The sequence below is a fragment of the Protopterus annectens genome, chromosome 9.part0, assembly GCF_019279795.1.
Source record: "Protopterus annectens isolate FY-2018-M chromosome 9.part0, PAN1.0, whole genome shotgun sequence".
Classification (NCBI taxonomy): Eukaryota; Metazoa; Chordata; order Ceratodontiformes; family Protopteridae; genus Protopterus; species Protopterus annectens.
The window spans coordinates 1530697130-1530719198 of NC_056743.1; the positions used below are offsets into that span (position 1 = coordinate 1530697130).

A 22069-nucleotide genomic window follows, 5' to 3' on the forward strand; every position below is an offset into this window, starting at 1 on the left:
AGACTTCATATCTTAAGTTCAGAAAATTCATAATGATGCAAAACTTGTTCTATCAACTTTCTAAGTTAAAAGGTGTCCTGATTTTTGGGATTTTGTCCTCCCTTTATTTGTGGCTTTGTCCAGATTTCTTACTCTAGTCTAATCTATGAGGTTGAGTGATGTGTGGGGTTGTAAGAGGGAGGGAGGGGGTGTATGCATATCATACCTCTCAACTGTACAGATTTTTGCAGAATGTCCACATTTTTGCCTTACATTTTTAGTCTGCTCCTCATAAAAATTATCTTTTTGACAAATCATTGGACAATTAAAGTTATTAAGACTAAGTAATGACACGCATTTGAGTTTCAGACTTCACATCCTTCAGTAAATGCATTTTAGCACAAATCCTGTTATTCTAGCAACTTTCTAAGTTTATAACAGCAATATTTAAAACATGTCCCTAGATTTGGGCCAGTGTCTCCTCCATTATGAGGGGCTTTGGTCCAGATTTGTTGCACTAAAAGCTTGAGTGGTATGGTGTGTGTATGTGTGTGTGTGTGTGCGCGTGTGTGCATGTGCGTGTGTGCACGTGTGTGCGTGTAAGAGGTAGGTTAGCATACCCCTCTACTATCCAGATTTTTACAGAATGTCCAGAGTTTTGCCCCATATTTTAGTCTGTTCCTCATAAAAAGGAGTGAAGTTGCTAAATGACAAACATTTTAGACTTCATATCCTTAGAAAAATACATACTAACACAAATCCTGTTATTCTAGTAATTTTCTAAGTTCATGAGAGCAATATTATAATATGCCCCTAATTATTTTAGGCTTTGTCCAGATTTCTTGCACTAAGAAGTTGAGATGTGTGTGTGAGACAGAGCGAAATGCCCTAACTATGGTTAGCATGTGGAGAGTAATTTGCTTGGGCTCAAACCCTGTACCTTAGCTACGAGAAACAAGAGCCTGAATTCCTACCTCAACTACCAAACTGCATATTTCAAGGAACTGAGTTTCAGGTGCATTACAAAAAATTTAGTTTCAAATGCATTTTCGAGAAACTGAGAAAGGGAAGAGTTGTTTATAATGTGCAACCACTTTGTTTAGCAAACGGTATCACTATTGTGGGATAGAATTTCAAAGCAGTGTTAGTGGCACAACAGGTAGCATACTTGCGTTTTGATGCAGAAGGCTGTGGGTTCTACTCCCCCACAGCATGTAGATGGGCTGCTGATACTGTGTTGCATTTTAAGGAGGTGGTGTGCTGCAGTCCTGAGTAAGTAACTATGAACCTGTTTTCAGTTTGCCATCCATGCCCTGGCGTATTGCAATATTACCTGCTTACCATTTTTTAATGTAACAGTCACTTTATTTTTCAAGGGCAGCAGGCACTGAATTTATAGATGAAACACTGAAATATAAAGTTGTTTGCTAACAGCAATCTTTTCAATAGTTACAGTTCTCTTTAATGTGGAATTATTCAGATGACTTCTGAAGAGATTATGCATATTGACTGATATTGGTGGATTGTATTGACAGAAGTCTGAGTGGACTTTTATGGTTGAAATGTTCAGAATTGGGCAGTCTTGCCATTCTTAGTTCATATGTTTTGTTTCATTGCTTACTGAAAAACTGCTCCAAACTATAAATTTAAAACACACTAAATGGTGCTATATTATACAAGGGATACAACTTAATACAATCAGGGAGGTGAAGAAAATAACTTTTGCATGGTTCTAAAAATGTGTGCAAGGAGGTCATGATTTGAAAACTGCCCAAAGGTAAACAATCCGTCACTGGGCAGATGCATTTTCTTTGAATGAGAGTTTCAAAGGCAGGGAAGTTTTAATGCTAAAATGATATCTGCAAACTCAATAAGATTTAATCACAGACTTAGTGTTTTGGCAACAATGCCTTCACTCTTATTTATTTTGGTTTGTGCATAGTTGTGTGCATAAGTTTTAATATAAAGTCTGTTTTCATTGTGAGACTGTATTGCTTTGTTTAACAGTGTTTGTGCTATAAAATTTGAAATAAAATTTTTAAATTAAATCCAAATCTCTGTAATCATTGTAGAAGTAAAGCAGAAAACATATGCACACAGAGTTTTGAACAGTGTTTATGGCAAATGGAGAGAAATAGTTGCATGTGTTGGGGGGGAGGGGGGGCTTTGACCCAAACGCAATGTATGCTTTATTTATATTAATTATTAATTAATATCAAATCGAAAAATAAAGCAACAGCTACCATGCAGAGTCCATTTTGGGCCACAAACAATATCAAGCATAAGACTTACATTCTAGGTGATGTCAATATGGATTGGAATGCAATTAATAATAAAACTTCCTCTCTGTCTATCAATCTTTATAACTTTACTCAACTAATAAACAACATTACCAGACCGAACAAAAATAACCCTCCAGGCCCCATCCTGGACTGGATTCTAGTCAGCCACCCGAACAATATATCCAACTCTGGTATATTACCAGACTCAATAAGTGATCATCTCCCAGCCTTTATTAACCGAACTACCAAACAGCTCCCACTCAAACATCAATATGCCCACTCACGTAACCTAACTAATTTTAACCCTTCTGTATTTTCTGAAACACTTAAACTTACAAACTGGGATTCACTAAAAACTCTTCCCCTAGATGAAGCCCTAGAAGTCTTCAATTCTACCTTCCTTAAAATCCTAAACTCCCAAGCCCCCCCTCGAACAAAACGAATAAAACACAACACTGCTCCTTGGCTAACTAAGGACACTAAAACTCTAATGCTACAAAGAGACAAAACTTGGAAACTATACAATAAAAATAAAAACCCAGCTTCCTTCCTTCAATTTAAGCAACTACGCAATCTTACTAAAAAACTTATAACTGATAAAAAAATCATACTACACCAAACTAGTCTACCCTCGCTAACAATCCCAAAAAATTCTGGAATTCCATCAATTCCCTCCTACACCCAGGTACTAAATCCAATCCCTGTCCAGATGACAACAAGACTGACACAGAAATTGCAACTCTCTTCAACTCCTTTTTTACCAGCTCCATAGCTGATCTGACTAAATCCTTCTCCTCTTCCACCCCCACCCCAAACCCAAAGCCTTCTTCACCATCCTCACCTCAATCCTGCTCCCATAATCCCCCTCCCACTTTCATTCTACAACCCGTGTCTACCACCAGTATCAAAAAACTTCTTTCCAAACTCAAACCATGCTCCAATGCCCCCGACAATATCCCATCACTTTTTCTCAAGCTTGCAGCCGATGGCGTAGCCCTACCTATCAGCATTCTCATCAATAGATCCATCCACGAATCTTATGTTCCCAAACTTTGGCAAGCTGCCCACATTCTGCCCCTTCATAAAGGAGGCAAAAATAATAGCATTTCTAACTTCCGCCCAATAGCCATTCTTTCCCCAATTTCGAAAGTCCTTGAAAAATGTATCCACCGGCAACTCATGCCCCACCTCCTCACTAACCAACTCCTCACTCCTACTCAACATGGGTTTCGGCCTGGCCACTGTACCATAACTGCTCTCCTTTCTTTCCTAGACATTGTCAACCATGCCCGTGACTCTGGAGAAATTGTCTCCACTGTTCTTCTTGACCTTTCCAAGGCTTTCGACACAATATCCCACACACTCCTTCTCAACCACCTTTCTAACCTCAATCTCTCCCACAATTCCCTTTCTTGGTTCAAAAGTTATCTCTCAGATAGATCCCAAGTGGTGAAATGGAATACAGGTACCTCGAACTTCTTACCTACCCCTACCGGAGTCCCTCAGGGTTCTATTCTCGGACCTCTGCTCTTTAATGTCTTTATCAACAATCTCCACTCTGCAATTCCTCATTCTCAAATTGTGCAATATGCAGACGACTCCACTGTTATCTGCTCAGCCCCTAGCCTTCCCGAGCTCCAAGCCAAAACCCAATTGGCCTTCACAACCATAGAAAATTGGATGCTTCAAAACCATCTTTCCCTTAATGCCAATAAATCCCATATCATTCTCTTCTCCCCCTCAAAAGCTCTGCCTCTTGATAAGCCATCTTTCAAAATCTCCAGCCTGTCCCAGTCACAAACAGACGTTGTTAATAATGCAAAATTACTCGGAGTTACCATTGATGAACACCTGACATTTAATACTCATATTCAGCTAAACATAAAAAAACCCCATCAGAAGGCTCTGTATGCTTTACAGAAATGCTAACTTTCTTTAACTACAAGACAAACACTCGCCACTACCTACCTTCTCCCTTCTCTATTGTATGGTACTCCTCTTCTAACCAACCTCACCGCTTCTATCTCCTCAAAACTTGAAAGTTGCTACTACAAAATCGCCAAATTCGCTACTAACTCCACCCATTCGACACGCCATTGAATCTGCCTCCGTATTCTCCAATGGCTAGAACTCCCTAATCACCTGGATTACCTCCAACTTACTACTGCACACAAACTAATTTTCAAACCCACTGCTTGTCCTGCATTATCTAACATCTTGCCCTTCTACACTCCTCTCAGGCCCCTAAGATCTAGTCACCAAAACCTTATTTCAGTATACAAACCCAAACGACCTCCTGGCCACCTCCTACTTTCTTATACTATAGCAAAAAAATGAAACTTGCTTCCTTCCCTTCTAAGACTCACTACAAGCTATGAACAATTCAAATCTCTTCTCCATTCTCACCTCTTCCAAAACTGGAAATGTAATTGTATACTTCCTACCTAGATCTTAATATATCTCTGTTCCATTTTCCCCCCTCTGACCCTTCTTTCAAACTCTCTCCTCAGCTCCCCTCCCTCTACTTCTTTATCTCCTCTCTTTCCCCTGCTTAAACTCTTATTTCTTCCTTTTTATATCTTCTCCTCCCCCCTGCCTACATACATGTCTAGACTTACTAATGTATCTTTTGCCTTTTTCATAAGATGTACTTTTAGACTCAAACCTAAAATGTATCTTAGTCTAACTGGTCTTTTTTTTGTTTATCTTCCTCCTGGCATCTCTTCTACTCAAATTCCTTGCTTCTCCTTCACTTCTCCCCTGATTTACTTCTCTTGCATTCAAGATCTATGTATAATCTCTTCTTATATCTCTCTTCTATGCTAACAATACAGTCGCATAAAAATATTAATGTCTTACGTATACTGCCAAATGTACTATGTTTTTAGAAATTGTTAAAGGTGTTATCCTGCTATAACACAGAGTGTTATGTGTGTAATGTATTATTAATATGGAGCTTTTCTCCCCGGGCCTCCACTGAAAACGGGCTTTCGAGCCCAGTGGACTTCCCCGGTTATCAAACTGGAAATAAATAAATAAATTAAACAGCGTTGCCACGTCTCAATTCATATACTACTTCATCAATCCACCGCTTATATAATCCAGCAAACAGTCAATACGTATTGAATATAAAAAGTATTTTATTATTAGTGCACTCAGGAGGTAAGCGCTTTCACTTCAATGCTTCATCAGACCACACAACTGAGTGAATAACAGATTTCCATTTAAAAACATAAGCTTCCAATTATAAACAGACACATCATAATTAGTTCAACAATTAGAGAATTCATAAAATTAAACTAATTAAGGAGCAATGCTAAAGAACAAAAGTCAGTAATTGCACTCTAATTACATTTATTGACTTCATAGACTAATATATATATATATATATATATATATATATATATATATATATATATATATATTCGATTTGTTGAGACTGTTTTTATAAGCACAGCTTTTACCCCTTGGACTTTTGCCTGTTTTTTTTGCTATTAATTAATATCAGTCTAAAACACAATCCAAAATATAGGGGTCCACCAAAATATTTCCTTTATAAAAGGGGTCCTCCAGCTTGCAAAGTTTCAAAACCAGTGGTCTAGTAAGTACATACGAACCTATGAACAAGCTAAGGAGATTTTTAATACTGACAATTGCTAAACTGTAAACCTGATTCAAAGAAAATTATTTCAACATGACACCCTTAACAGGATGAAACAGCAGTTATGGTAAGTGCAGGGCAGGATACCATGAGACAGAATATTGGAAATACTGCTGTGAAGAGGTAACAATGAAGCACAAAGCACCTTTGGGTGCACGAAAGCCACTTCTGAGGAGAGAACAGTTTTAGTCTTTCTTGTTTGCGTCTTAAGATTACTGCTTTTTGCTGGCCTTACAAAAGCTAGCTCTATGCAGTTCTCTTTGGTTGTTTCCAGATGTGAACAAGTGATAACGGTCTTATTTTAATACTAGGAGTGGGCCTTGCAGAAATGTGTTACCCAAAGAGTAACCCATGGGTGATCAGTAAAATGACTTTACAAGACTTGCTCACACCTGCTCATATATCAAGCAGGTAAGTTAATGTGGTTCACCCATCTGCAATACTAAATTTTGTAATGCATTCTCATTGCCTGCTGCTCTAGGAAATATATTCTACTACAGAACATGGAAAAAAATATACAAGCACAAAAAAAATAGACCCTTGCTGCTTTCCAGAGACAAAAATGGGAAAGTACCAAACAACTTGTGATTTATCATACACTTACATTTTTGGGCATCAGTTCTAATGTGGGTGTGTGAACAAATAAAAACAGCAGCCACACATTTTAAGGTTGTAAGATGGTTGACTTGCATGAAACGGACAGGAGATGCACCATATCACGTGACAAGCAAACAAAAAGTTGCATTTATCATATAAATTCATCACATCTGTGGCTAGTATCGTTGAAGCTTACCATATGCTGCACTTAAAAGTTGGCCAGATAAGCTAGCTGGTGGCTCAAACACCATCTTCTGCCAGCTCATTAGATTTTGTACTCCTCCAATTTGGGAAGCCCAAGTGTTGGAATGTACAGATGATGGTGAAAGGATACAGGTTGATATAATGTTGCTGTTGCTTCTATCACTAACTTTCATTTGCACTTTTTTACAGATCAGACTCAAACACGGGAGTCCCCCAATTACAGATGCTAGATACTGCAGCCAGTCGAGTTTTCCTTTCAAAATGTCCAAAAAATTAGAAGGGCTAAGAAATTGCTGCAACCCCAAACTTTAAACTGTACCATCTACTAAAGGTGCTAGTACTTATTCTGAGCATCTGCTACACAATACCTACATTACCTCCTATTTAGTGACGGCAATACATCTTGTGAGCACATTAATGGTATTAAAGTAAAACACATCAAGTGGGGTAAGAAAAATTTAAACACTTGAAACACAGCCATACAATTTCTAACAAATAAAAATTCAGTTTATGTATTTGAACAGATACTACATCAGAAAAGTTGTAATTTTTAAACAAATGAGCCATGAAAACAAAGTGCAGCCCCAGCTTTGTGTTTTGTAAGATCTGTTACAAATACTGCAGGCCACAAAACATCACATACAGATAAGCAAACAGGGAATTTGACACTTGCATCTAGTAGGAAAACAAACATCTATTCGGCTCACAACAAAGTGAGTAAGAAAGATGTGGCAGCAGAAGTGGTTCTGGTCACCCTGATGGCTGAGCACAACTTTGTTAATTTCTAGGGACCACAAACTCACTCCTCTAAAGAATACTGTACTGACCCAGAGATGGTTAAAATGAACTGTAGCATCAAAAAGCAGGATGTACTGCAAGAGATGTTTTAGGATCTAAATATCAGGCAGATATGATAGCAATGCACTGGAAGTTGGCTTAATGTCTGTAATAAGAAAAAAAAACACAGCAATAAGTACTGTGATTAACCTCTTGCCATGACAACTGGACTTTTCGGATCAAATTATAGGATAAAATATGGTTAGATTCCTAAAATGTCTGTGTGTCAGGAAATTCCCAAGCTAAGTGAATCCGAGTTGATGAACAATGAAAAGGCAAAATATTTCAGCAATACTGCAGCATCGTCCACTGATTATGCTGCATTCATGATCAGCAAAATGAAATTCTGTTCTGTCACAATTAAATAAGCTTAACCACCATATACTTAGCATGGGCTATGTCTAACACAAAGACAATTTATGTATCAAATTAGGTGTAAAAACAATGGCCCTGCCTGTAGAATGACATCTGCTGTCATTTCGCTAGCAGTACCAGTGTCAGACGCCAAAAAAAGTCTGTCTTGCTGTGCACACTGACACAGACCCTCTCTAAGTTAGTGTGGCTAAAATCTCAAAGTGATGAAAATAATGCTGGACATATGACTTGCCCTAAGGACATTTTTTTATCTTCTGATTAAAGCCTGAGTCATAACAGCCAGAATGCAAAATCACAAAATGAAGCCAGAATTTCATTTTCTACAGCATGCTGTGGAACTAATGCAAAATTTCAATTTACAGATAGTGACCAAAGGTAAGTCAACTGATGATCCTACAGACTGACCTAAAGGAACACAAGCAGCTCCACAGCAGCAGACTAATTAAACCACCTGAAGTTAAGCAAGTGCTTTAAAATTTGCCTGATAGTGACACTCTTCTAGAAAATACTGAGAATATCCTCCCGGAGACTGACATTCAGATTGTCGCTAAGGCTGAATGAACAAGTAAATAACCTTGCAGCTAGAGTGCTTCAGTGGAAATTTTCCCAGGAAGTACAATAGTTTTATGCTGTATCCCTTAGCAAAAATATGAAAATAAAAAAACTCCCAATTCAACAACCCTATGTTTAAGAACATCAGCACTTTGCATGATCCTGCCTGGAGAACACACGCCTTCTTCACTGCTGGTGAGGGCAACTTTGATTAGTTTTCATTATACCATATTACTTAACGTGAAACACAGCCCAGAAACAAATACGGACTTTCAGAAACTCACACAGTACTACATACACTTCAACACTGAAGCATAGAAACTAGACAGCATGATTTGCAAGATTAAGGCAGAAATGACAAACTCTGTAAAAGCACTAAATTCAATGATGCTTTTATAAGGAACACATACAGTGAACATTTTGTTGTACTATATTTAAAACTTGCGTGTGAAATGATTCTTTATGACACACAAAGAAGAAAGCACAGTAGAATGTATAGAAAGGGGTTGGACATCAAAATACTTGGCAGTGAACAATAACCAGTATATATGATAAAGCACAAACGCATTATGTTTTGCATTATCTTGTGAGAGACCGTACATCTGTCACAGTATATTTGTAAGTGCAGCATGATTTGCTTTCTGTTGTACACTGAAAGAAAGCAAAGGTTTGTATGGGGCAGTAAAATTTACCTGATGGCAAATTACTGTTATGTGCAGCTTTTTTGCACTGTTAGTATTCATTAACTTCACAGTATCTGTGTCATCAGAGATCACTTCTCCCACCAAATAACTCAATAATGCTATATTTGTTAAGAGCCTGCAGTAATCTGCAACAAACTAAAACATTTACTGTACCTTGCATATAATCACACCACCTCATCAAATATATGTACTCATGCAACATAGGTGTCCTTGATTTTAGCCAGTTGTCCTAATTTTTTTGGATTTGTCTAAGACATTCTCCTCTGGGGATTAAAAATATGAATGGATCACCACACAGTAAACACTGAGGAACTATGAAGACTCTAGCTACTATGTGTCCAAGATGACAAAGACTGCAAGCTTTCCATTCATGTTTTCATCCTCACTAGGATGACAAAAGCAGGACTTCCTGTTCTGTCTTACTTTGGAAGCTAAGTAACAAGAATACAGGTCAAGCTCCACTCAGTGGGAGAAGAAAGCATTTGATATGGCAAACGAATGCTAACTGAGGCATACAGTCTCGCTCAAAAACAACCAAATAAGGTTAACACACTGCTTTACCTAAGGAGCATCCTGAAGGGGCCTTCTACTGCATAACATCAAACACTGCAGCAAACATTATTGTGCATTCTGAAGGGAAAAGATCAGACAATAACAGGCCAAAAGGCAACATGCATATCTGAAGTGACTTGCTGCATAATGCAAAACACTGAACTCTCCTGCTCAGTTCCCAAATGCTGACATACCAAAAGGCAGCTATTAAACATCCAAACAACGCTGTCAGGATTCCACAAGGTATTACAGACTGGAGAGTCTTCAATCAAGATCCAGTACATTTGACCAACTCATAACTCATTAAAACTATACACAGCTACAGGATGAATGGAAATACTCCATTTTCTTCAGAATGAAAAAATGGTAAAAGTAGAAGCTGCTGATTCTTTTCAAGCTTGGAACAGTCTTCAATACACATCAAGTAGCTCCAACAAATTCCAAGATTTACAAGTCTGTGATGACAGCTCCTGGCAAGAAAAAGCCAGCTGAGTGGTTACTCATGTTCTGGCCTCTAGGGTTCGGTCCTGGGTCCTCTCCTGTTTGGTATTTACTTCTCAAGCCCAGGCCAACACGAAGGGACTCTGACTGACAACGTTCACAGACGATTGCAAGTTGGGAGCTATTATTAACTCCCCAAGTGATGTTGACATCCTACAGAAAGGCCTCAATGAGACCAACGACTGATGCCAGAACCATGGCCTTAAGCTCAGTGCCAAAAAATGTGTCATCATCCCCTTGAGAAAAACCTGGTTCCCTTGAACTACCACATCGATGGTAGTCCACTGAACATAGAAGGCGTTATAAGAGATCTAGGAATACAAGTTACAGCAACCTCTCTTTTGACCACCACATTGCCACTGTGGTCAGAAAGGCCTATGTGGCACATTGCATTACTAAAAGTTTTGCAACCAGGAAGAAAGAGGTCATTGTCTCCCTCCACTCTTCCCTCAGTAGGCCAGTCAGAGTACAATGCCCCATTTGGCATGTACATCACTAGAGACCTGCAACAACTGGAGAGGCCACAAAAGTACCTCACAAAGAGGATCCTAGGCCTTAAACACTTGTTCTGTATGGACAGACTAAAAAAAAACTCTTAACTATTCTCTGTCTCATATCGCCTACTTAGAGGCAATCTCTGCTTGACCTACAAAGTTATGTCTGACCCAGCTCTGTTATAAATGCTACATCTAAAGAAATCCCAATCCCTCCGCACCACACACACACACACACACACACACACCAGAGACCTCAACTCATTACCACAATCAACAGAACATGCTGGAGGGACAGGTTCATAACCCAGAGATTGCCCATGCTATGGAATAGACTTTCCCATACACGTCAAGCAGAGCACCTGACCCTCTTCAAAGAGGAATCTTGATGAGTAGATGGGAAATAGAAAATTCACCCCGGGGATCACTCCAGTGGCTCTACTCGACAGAGGCACTAGGAAGTAAGGTCGGGTGGCACAATGCCAAGGTAATCCGATGGGCTAGGCTTGTAAAGGCTCCAAGGCCATTAGCCTAGTACACACCTATGAACCTATATGACAAAGGATGAGGCAAACCTGCGTACTCTATAACAGTTTTTGCTGTCACCCAAGGAGGATCTTCTTTCATTGGAAATGAGGGCTGGCCTAGCTAAGGAAAATGAAGCTGGAAGGAATGGAACAGTGGAAAAATGTTCCATCATTGAAAGGTCCTTTCACCTCTTCTGGAACTCCTGTTTTTCCTAACAGGTTCATAAGAAGCACCTAGAACAACTTTGCAAAGCTCATTCTACTACACTGGAAATCCTTAGCCATGCCATCAATGGCTGACATGCACTTGACCCTCTGGCAACTCCATCAGCACAACAGTACATTGGTCTCTATACAATCCTGCTAAACAGCCTATACTAAAGTTCTTTTCTACAGAATCTAGACTTTGCCTCACAGCTCCAGGGTTGCAAGCTCAACGAACCTTTACTTAGTCACATAAAGGATAAGATGGGAATTCACTGTATACAAATGTTGGAATGATACTTACCTTTGTTGATGCACTTGTCTATGCAGAAACAGTACAGAGAATTCCTGTTAAGAACTTTTTCCAGAAACAAAATTTCTACCAGACAGTTCTCTGAATAGATGGAACAAGCTTTCAATTAGAAATTAGAAAATACGAAAACCTAGCAGCCTTTAAAAGTGGTCTAGTCTCCTTACATAGATCTAACAGACTTCATACTTTGGCAGGCTAATGGGCCTTTAGCCCACACCTGAATTTACGTTATCTATATATTCTAATCTCTACACTTTGTGAAAGTTGAATGTTCGCCCTGTGTAGGTGTGGGTTTTCTTCACAACTCTTGTTTCCTTACCTCCCAAAAACATGCTGGCTGAACTGGCTACTCTCAAGTGTCCTCTGTGTATAGTAAAATCCATCCTTATGACTTACACTTGTGGCCCAGGGTACAGTTGAAAAAAATTCCTTGATAACCCATTCACTTACTCAGTTAATAAATGAATGAACAAACAAACAAAAACCTCTCTGCTCACTTCTCTACTGGCTGACCCACTAATGAGTAATGCTCATTCTACTACACTACAATGAGTAATGGAACCTTCACCAAGAATGATGCCAAAATACAGAGACAAGATGATCAGCTTTAATAATTGGCTTAAACTCTGGTGTCATTCAAAGGGGATCCAATGTCTGTCTGCCTGGGATGACATGCTGGACAAGCCACGCTGCTTCGCAAGGGATGGCTTGCACCTGTCACCCCTGGGCTTCCGGATATTGGCAAAGGCTCTTGCCACCCCCATAGTGCCTTTTTTAGGCGAGGCTCAAATTCTAAACCTACCACCCTAGAACACAATAAAGGAAAAAAACTAAGGGTAATGCTGCTCAGTGCCAGAAGTCTCAACCTCAAGATGCACGCACTCGAGGCCCTTCTCAGTATGGAGAACATTGATGTCTGTGCTGTGACGGAAACCTGGTTCAAGGCTCCTGAGAGCACCCCAGCACTATCAGGCTATACTTCATATCATGCGTTCCGGCCCCAAAATCCGGACACCACCAAAAAAGGAGGGGGGGTGTCCATATTCATCAAGGACACCCACACCTCAAGGTTGGTGGCAACGCACGATGCATCGGAGACCATCCAGGTGCAATTAACCATAGGCAAGACTGCTCTGCAATTTGTAGCATGTTACAGGCCACCCTCCCAAACTCAGGAACCTCACATAGCTTTCGTGAAAACACTGGAAGGGATAAATGCATCTCCAAACACCATCATATTAGGTGACTTCAACTACCCTAATATAGACTGGGATCACTACTCAAGCTCAAACACTCTAGCCCAAAGGTTCCTAGAGTTCATAAACTCAAATGCCATGGAACAACTAGTCACTATCCCCACAAGAGGTGAAAACATACTTGATCTCATCATCACGAATATGGGGTCACAATGCTCAACACCGGAAGTATATCCCTCACTGGTGAGATCAGATCATAAACTAATCTCACTGGAGGTCCTCATCCCGCCCCCACCTGAGATAAAAAAGACCACAGTAAAGAACTTCTCAAAAGCCGACTTCACACTCCTAAAGACTAGTGTGGTCTCTTTTAAGGCCCCCGAGCCGGCGGAAAACATTACTCAAACCGCTGAATCACTTACAAATGCCTTCTACCAGCACCTACAGGACTGCATGGATCAGGCAATCCCAAACAAAACAAAGACTCTTTGTACCAAAGGCAAGCGTCCAGTCTGGTGGACCCCAGCCATAAACAAGCTCTACAACAAAAGGAAGGAAGCTACTACAAGATAGAGCAAAATCCTTAAAAGGTAAAACACCTTTGATCATCATAAGTAAAAAACTATGAGCTCTCATAAAATCATCCAAGGCAAATTTTGAGAGAAAAATCGCTAAGGACTCAAAAGACAATCATAAGGCCTTCTTTAGCTATGTTAGAAACCTGGGAGGAAACTCCCAGATATGCTCAGAATTAGTTCAAAATGTAAAAATCACGGAACCTACAGACATAGCCAACATACTGGCTGACAGGTTCAGTGCAAACTTCTCCCCCCCTCCCCCCCAAAAGGAGAGATACCTATACCAGAGGATAGTAGCCCCCCCAAACATCTCTAACGCCCAGGTGAGAACTGCTCTCTCCAAGGCGAAAAACACAGCATCCATGGGACCAGATGGTGTCCCAGGCTGTGTGCTCCATGAACTCAATGAGGAATTAAACCCACAGTTAGGACAGCTGTTCAATCTTAGCCTCACCTCAGGATACATACTCAAGGAGTGGCGCACGGCAACAGTGGTCCCACTTCACATAGGCGGTGCCTCCACCGACCCTGGAAATTACCGTCCTCATCAGCTTGACAAGCCTGATCTGCAAAGCTATGGAGAGGATCATAATGGAACTCATAAATAAAGATATAGGGGACTTGCAGACTTTGGATCCTACCCAGTTTGGCTTTGTCAAAGGCAGATCATGCCTTTTAAACTTGGTTGACTTCTTCGAAACAGTCACCAAGGCCACTGATGAGGGAAAGGCAGTCCACACAGCCTACCTCGACCTGGCAAAGGCTTTCGACAATACCCCACTCAGGTATCATTGAAAAACTCATCAGCTTAAATGTAAACCCATACGTCACAAGATGGGTTGCAAACTGGCTAAGTGACAGAACCCACAGGGTCAGAGTTGCTAGCGCCATGTCAGACTCAAAGCCTGTCACAAGTGGTGTCCCACAGGGCTCAGTCCTGGGCCCACTCTTGTTCGGCATCTACTTTTCAGAAGTACAAGCAAACACAGTAGGGTTATGGCTAACAAAATTTGCAGATGACTGCAAACTGGGTGCCATAGTCGAGAATACATCTGAGACGGATATCCTTCAGAAGGGTCTCACAGAAACGGATAACTGGTGCCAAAGCCATGGCCTAAAGTTAAACGCCAAGAAATGCATAGTCATACCCCTTGGGAAAAACAAGGTTACCCCTAGCTACCATATAGGTGGCAATCCACTGAGCACAGAAGAGGTTATCAGGGATCTAGGGACCCAGGTTGACAGTAACCTCTCGTTTGACACTCACGTTGCCAAAGTAGATAGGAAGACCTTCTACATTGCCCACCTGATCATGAAGGGATTCACATCTAGATCAAGGGAAGTCATTGTCCCCCTGTACTCATCACTCATCAGACCAATGATTGAGTACAATGCCCCATTCGGAATGTATCTGACCCGACACCTGCAGCAGCTGGAAAGGCCCCAAAAGTTCCTCACCAAAAGGATAAAGGGCCTCAAAAATATGTCTTATGCTGCCCAACTGAAGGAACTCCAGCTCTATTCAGTCGCTTACCGTTTGCTCAGAGGTGACCTGTGCCTGACACACAAGGCCATGTCCAACCCAGAATTGATGAACATGCTTCACCTCAAAAAATCTAGATCCCTCAAAACTACAAGGGCGGGAGACTTAAACCTGGACACGGTTATTAATAGGACGTGTTGGAGGGACAGATTCATCACCCAGAGACTCCCTATGCTGTGGAACAAAATCCCGGTACATGTGAGGCAGCGCACCTCGCTGGCCTTGTTCAAGAGAAATCTTGACCAATGGATGGGAGATCGCAAATATACCCCAGGGATTACCTCAGTGTCACTGCTTGACAGAGGCACAGCAAAATAATGGGCATAGTTAAAGGGGTGGCGAAAGCCACAAAACTCTGGGCTAGGCTTATAAATGCCCTTGGGCAGATAGCCTAGTATGAACCTATGAACCTATGAACTAGGACACTTGACACAAGTACCTAAACTCTCAAAAGCCCAACATAACATAAGACACTTTTCAACCGGTCTAAAACTCCTCACTACTTGTTCAAAGTGGGTGAGGCAACAAACTACAGATTCCAGTTGGACGTTATGCTGAATGGATGGTATACAAATGTCTGCCTTTGGGTGTATGCATAGCAAATGTTTTATGCATAAGATTTAGCTCTCTTAAACCTGAAGTGCCAATATCAGGTACTTTTACACTTCAAAAACTTCATCCGTAAAGACGGGCTTCAACATAATGAACCCAGCTCCTACTCCTCTTCAAGATCTTGGTTATGTCTCTTCTAGAAGTAGAAAAACTGGCCAGTCCACAGAACACTCTTACAAGACTGATGACTTCTCCACAGTAAAAGTCATGTGAAAGGATGAGACAGTGACAGCAGACAGATTAATTACACCTGCCTGTCTTAGAGAGACCTCGGCCCCCTGATATACCACACCCAAGTGCTGAAAAAGCAAGGAGAAAAATATGAAACTCATATGCACATAATTGAGATGATGAGGAAGGAAGCAAGTGCTCAGGAGACAGAACAAGAGACACTGGCCACTAAAAGGGAGGCAGTACAATCCAAAAGTGACATAAAAGTGAGAATTCTTGCAAAACCCACGGTCTCAGCATTAGCTGCTAAACCACAGCAATACACTGCCTCATTTGCTCAGTATTGTCTCACAAGACATCAGATAATTTGCAGGTCTAAAGTGGCAAGTATAACCAAGGAAATATATCAGGAAGAGGGTCCATGGGAAAGTGCTCAAACTTTACCAGTGTCCTCAGCCCACACAGACGTTAAAGACATAACACCCCCAAGCTTAAACTTGACTTCATAGCTGCAGCTATAAGATTTTTAGGAAGCAGACTAGACACCAATCATGTGTAGAGAGAGAATGAAGGTGCTTGATCTCCCAAGGTCAAACTTCTAAACACCCAAGGATAGATGTGGGGATGAGAGGAACCTCTCTGGATACACTATAAGTTATTAAGTGTGACAAATGAATGCACAAGCATTGCATGCTGAGAGTGATCTCACAGACTGCAAGGGCAGAGAACTCATAAATGCACTGAAATTCTACATAGGCTGACTGCTTGTTCTTTGACCTCCTGTTTTCTTAGCATCTCTTTTCATATGCAACTCTTGTCTTGGCTTCTAAGAAGGACCCTCTTTTTGATCCCTCATTTAGTCATCTTCTGTTACAGCTATCCTACAGGCAGGCCTAGTCAAAGCCACAGCACTTGGAAAAAAAATGACTACCAAGCTCCCTTTCTCCAAGCAAAGTCAGTGCTTATGGAAGTTCAGGCTGGTGACCTGATGAAAGAGGCATGCTCTGAAAACCCATACTTTTACAATAACGTACATGGGAATTTCTGAAAAACAGACCAAGACAAAGCCAAACTGCATGAGACACAAGAAAAAGAAAGTAGATAAGACTAGGTGCAGTGATGCAATGGTCTTTTACAATACATCACCTTATAAGGCAGATTCTTCAGGGCCTTTAAAAAAAAAGCCAATTTATCTTTGGAGAAAAAGTAAACAGAATGGCAGGCAAGCTTACTGTGTCAAGTCCATGCTTGAGTCAGTAGGAAAAGGAAGGATGGGTTGAAGCTCTTGTATCTTTATTAATGGAAACTGCTCGCAGCGAGATGGACATCTTGCTACAGTACTGTGAAGAAACTACTTGGAATCCCTTTGGTGGTGGGAAGTTACAAATGAATACAAAATATCACCTGAATGAGATTAAGATCAGTCTATACAGACTGCTGCACAGCTTTCAGATGATTTAGGATAGCAAAAGCAGTGGATAGTATGAAGATATAGCTACGTAAGCAAATCAGTGTTTTAAACAGTTGTGTGAAATGCAACCTATCATTACGTGACTTAAGGCAAAACCTAATGCCAATATACTACCACTTTTCAGTGTATTCCCACTTGATGCCTGTGGGTCCTCAGAGCATCAACATATTGTTTACAGTTGCTTCCCTAACAGAAAGCATCATCAATAAATAATTAATGTGAAGGGAAGTGAAAGATCTGAAACACAATAAGACCACCTTGGAAGTGGCAAGCATTACAGTACAGCTAACAACCACAGTTTATCATGTTAAACTCTACTATGTATAAATGAGAAGCAACATGGAAACAGAAAATATAGTCACTGCCCAAAGCAGCACGTGCACTACACTGGAAATTATGCAAGTTGTTTATTCACCATTGTGAAAATATACTGTATTTCCTTATTTACATTAACAGTGTGAAAACCAAGTGACTTAAAAAGTAATGCAATGCATCAAATGAAACATTAGATGCATAAATAGTGTTACCAATATCTGCACTCTAACTTTTATGGTTTTAGTGATGAGTGTTGTCCATACCATTTTTTACTTCCTTTTCATATTTCATCATATTTTTCAAATGACTTTTCACATTCCTCAAAATAACTCAGAAAGCAACTGTTTACATCCATAAGAAACATCAAGTCATCTGAACAGAAATGATGCCAGTAATATTTAATCAATTTAACTGATCAAGCCCACTCTGCACAACTGTCAAGTTGCAAGGGTGAATCAGGAGCTCAGTCTGGTTAAATGACTTGCTCAGTCACAGAACAGACATAGGTGGAAGGAATTAAAACCTATACCACTGACAGCTGGGAGAAGCTCATTAACAACTCAGAGCCTTAATCGTCTGCACCAACTGCCTGCCTATATGAACAGACTGCATGGTTTTTAAAATGTAGAAAGACAGATGGGGAAATTTTACACAAAAACTATATCTGGAATTTTCGGCATTGTAATAGACAGCATTTATGGACAGACTCCAAATTTATCTGGGTTTTTGATGAACACCCCTGCATGAACTTTTTCAATACTATTTACCGATTACAAAATACTCCCGTATGCTTTGTATCTAATCATTCAGAAAAGGCTCTGCAATCAAAGGACAGAACTAAGCTATAACAGGTTTAACTTTTACAGCTCTTTGGTGTACAAGTTTATTGACATGATTTACCACTACACATCTCTGCCAGAAATATGTTTTAAGCCATGAAGGTGGTAACCCTCCTAAGCAAATGTACACACACGAAGAGGTGTATTAGCCCACGTTTTGATGTAAGAAATGCATCCTTCACCAAAGAAAGGGAGCCTTAAATGAAAAACCCTCACTGATGATCTGGTGCCAGAACAGAAAAACGGATTTAAAAATGTGCTGCAGTGTCCATCTTATTTCAGAATCTCAGCACATTTGCAAATCAGTGTTTGAGCTCTGTTTAATCTGCAGTATGCAGGTTTCCTGTGTCATAAAAATAACGAAAATACAGGACAAGACCACCACTACGATGCACATATAATTCCAAAGTTTAATTGTAGACAAGAATGAGCACTTTCATGTGCCAAACGCTGCACGCTTCATCAGATTTCATTTACTACTCACAGTACAGTCTTTAAATATACTAACCAATTACATTTAATTAAATTCAATCAAGTAGTTCATTTAAATCAGGCAAGTAATCATAATGACTGTTACGATGCTGTTAGTTCAAGTCATTCATAATAACCACTTATATCAAGAAAGACCTAAAGCCATATAGAATTAAAAATATATATGTTTCTATACAATATGCAACAAAATATATAAACATATATAGATACATGTGTAAAAATATATAGAAATATATAAACATTATTTATGCATATGTTGATATATAAAAATATATATAGAATATCTATAATATATATATATAAGAAAATCATGAAATAAATTCATAAAAATAGAAATATCAATTCATGGAGATAATAAAAACCCATGTAAAAGTAAAAATAATAATCCTAAATAAATAAATAAAAATATATTTATATTTATATACATAATTCTTATCATATTTCCTGATACTATTTAATATGTATGTGCTATTAATACTGAATTGATGCTGATGAATTGGTTTAAACCAGGTTCTATATGCGCTCGTAATTTAAAAATCCAGCACAATTCAATAGATTCTAAGTGATTCTTGTTATTCCCCCCTCTCTTGTTTTTGGTTATCAGTTGTAATACTCTGAACTCAAAAATATGATCTTTAAAACTACTTGTATGTTTTGCCAATGCATTCTGTTGATTATTTTTCTTTATATTATATATGTGGTTGTATATCCTGTTTTTTAATTTCCTGGAGGTCATCCCTACATAAAACGCTGAGCAGCATGTGCACGTTGCTAAATATATAAGATTTTCATCTTCGCAGCTAGCATGAAACTTGGATTTAAATCTATAGTTGATAATAGGATGAACAAAATCTTGTTCCTTCGAAATAAACTTGCACATGTTGCATTTTTTAAAAGGATAAGTACCTAAACTATCATAGTGCCTAGTCATGCTGCTATTAAATTCATCATGATGGTGTTCAATACATAAAATTCTTTTTAAATTCTTACTGTTTCTATAGGTAAAAGAAGGAGTATTTCCCACTATAATCTGAATCTTGGGGTCAGCAATAAGTACCTTCCAATTCTTATTAATGATGCAAACTATGTTTTTATTATCATTGGTGTATCTGGTGATAAAGCTGATTTTAGTAGCTCTATTTGTATTCAATCTACCTCCTGCATAACTGGCGACTCCCCCGATGTAATTACTATTATCTCTGGGGACATCCATAACGATTTGTGTCATAAAAATGTGCAACCTTGTGACCATCTGTGAATGAGAAAAGCAGGTTAAAGGATAAAAATGTATGAAACTTCTAACTGAAATGCAACTTTGTTTTTTCCTGTGTCAAGAAATTTATTATCTTGATGCTGAAATGTATTACTCATTCAAGCGTGGTATTTATTAACCAAGAATGGGGCATTTTTAGCACTGAAAGCTGGCAAAACTGTGGCATCCATCTTCAGAATTCAGACTGCTTGACAATACTACAAAAGTGAGATATTTTACTATTATTTAGATAAATCGTATTTGGCTAAATCATGAGTGACAAGGTAGCTAGTGTGTTTGGGTACCTAACCACATTCTAGGGGTACAGGCAAGTACTAATGTGCTGGGAAGAAAGCTGTGGGGGAATTGCACAACTTTTGTCACCCTTTCCTGGGAACAGTGTGGACATGAAAAACAAATAACTTGTCTGAAAAGCTGTTAATGTGGGAAAGGGACATTAAAAGACTATCAAAGATTTAGCTCTGTAAGTCATTAGTGTGTAGTCCAGTCTGAGTGGATGCTGAAAAGCCCATACCAAGGACAGAAGTACACATCTTCATTAAGCTCAGCTTTATACAGCTAGGGGCTAATTAATGAATCGGATTTGTAAGCACTTTTTTAACCTCTTGGGGTATCAGTGGTGACACTCGAGACTTTTCTGCTATTAGACATCAGACGTTTTGGAGGAAGAGGAGCAGGTCCAAAACCTTTAGCCTCTCTCACACTCCTGGGTGGATTTAAATCCAACCAGTGACATACTGCTCTTTACATATGGGTAACAAATGGTACCGTACCATAAGTTGACTTTGGATTGGCAGTGGCAGATTCAAACACCCTTCAGTGCCAGTGACATTTCGTGGCAGTGTCAAAACTGCCACAGCTGGGATGCTGATAAGGTCACAAACTACCTCTATAGCTGCCCAGATGATGGTTCCTCCGGATGGCTCTCACCCATGTGCTGGGAATATCTGTACACAGAGTTGCAAGAGGCTAGACATTCAGCAAACAAGGGAGCAAAATCTGCATAAGAGAGAGACATGCTTCTGCCAGTTACAAGAACCAGATCTCCTTATGGATGCAAAGTTTGACACGGATATCTGGTTGTGTGTAGAGTTTAAAACATCTCTGCATTTATATTTAGTTCCCCTGGCTCTCTACTGCAATGGATTTGTAAATGGGATCACTGGAATTATGGGGAAAAATAATTCATTGCTTTCCTGTAGTTATGAACATCAAACATGGCTGTTCTCCTTTAAAGTTGTTTCTTCCCAGAAGGGGCAAGACAATTACAACTCCCAACGACAGGGCAAGCCCCCATATTCCCAAACTTGTATAAGCCAACATAAGATCATCATATCTTGGAGAAAAAAAAGACTTATGAGAAGCAGCAACCTCAGACTTGTATTTAAGTAGCCATTTTCTTTCAGTCTCACTATTATGGGACTCAAATAGTCTTGTAATAAACTGTTAGTAGCTCCTCCAAGTAGTCTGATATCCACCTAGATCCCAAAAAGACAGCATGAAGAGGAGCTCTAAAATGTCAGTCCACAATCTCTGACCTACAGTCCAGGCTACAGCGGAAAAGGGTCTTGAAAGGATCTATATAGTTGCACAGTTAAACGATTACTAAGAAATACTGCAGAACAGCTTTAAAATACATCAAAAAGATAAATACTTCACAAGGAAATTTTCATAAGGCTTGTCCCTGGAGCAGTTCTGGTGCAGCAAAAACAACTAATGGCTCACTACACAATACCAACAAGTTCAGTAGTTAACTTCTGCAACATTTAGAATACAATACAACTTTGCAGGACTAAA

The 22069-nt window shown here is 39.6% G+C and overlaps 1 protein-coding gene across 1 annotated transcript in view; it reads right to left on the reverse strand.

The window, feature by feature from the left end:
* Positions 1–22069, reverse strand: part of ABCF1 (ATP binding cassette subfamily F member 1) — a 1329408-nt gene that overhangs the window by 668975 nt on the left and 638364 nt on the right. The gene's annotated exons all lie outside the window — the stretch shown is intronic.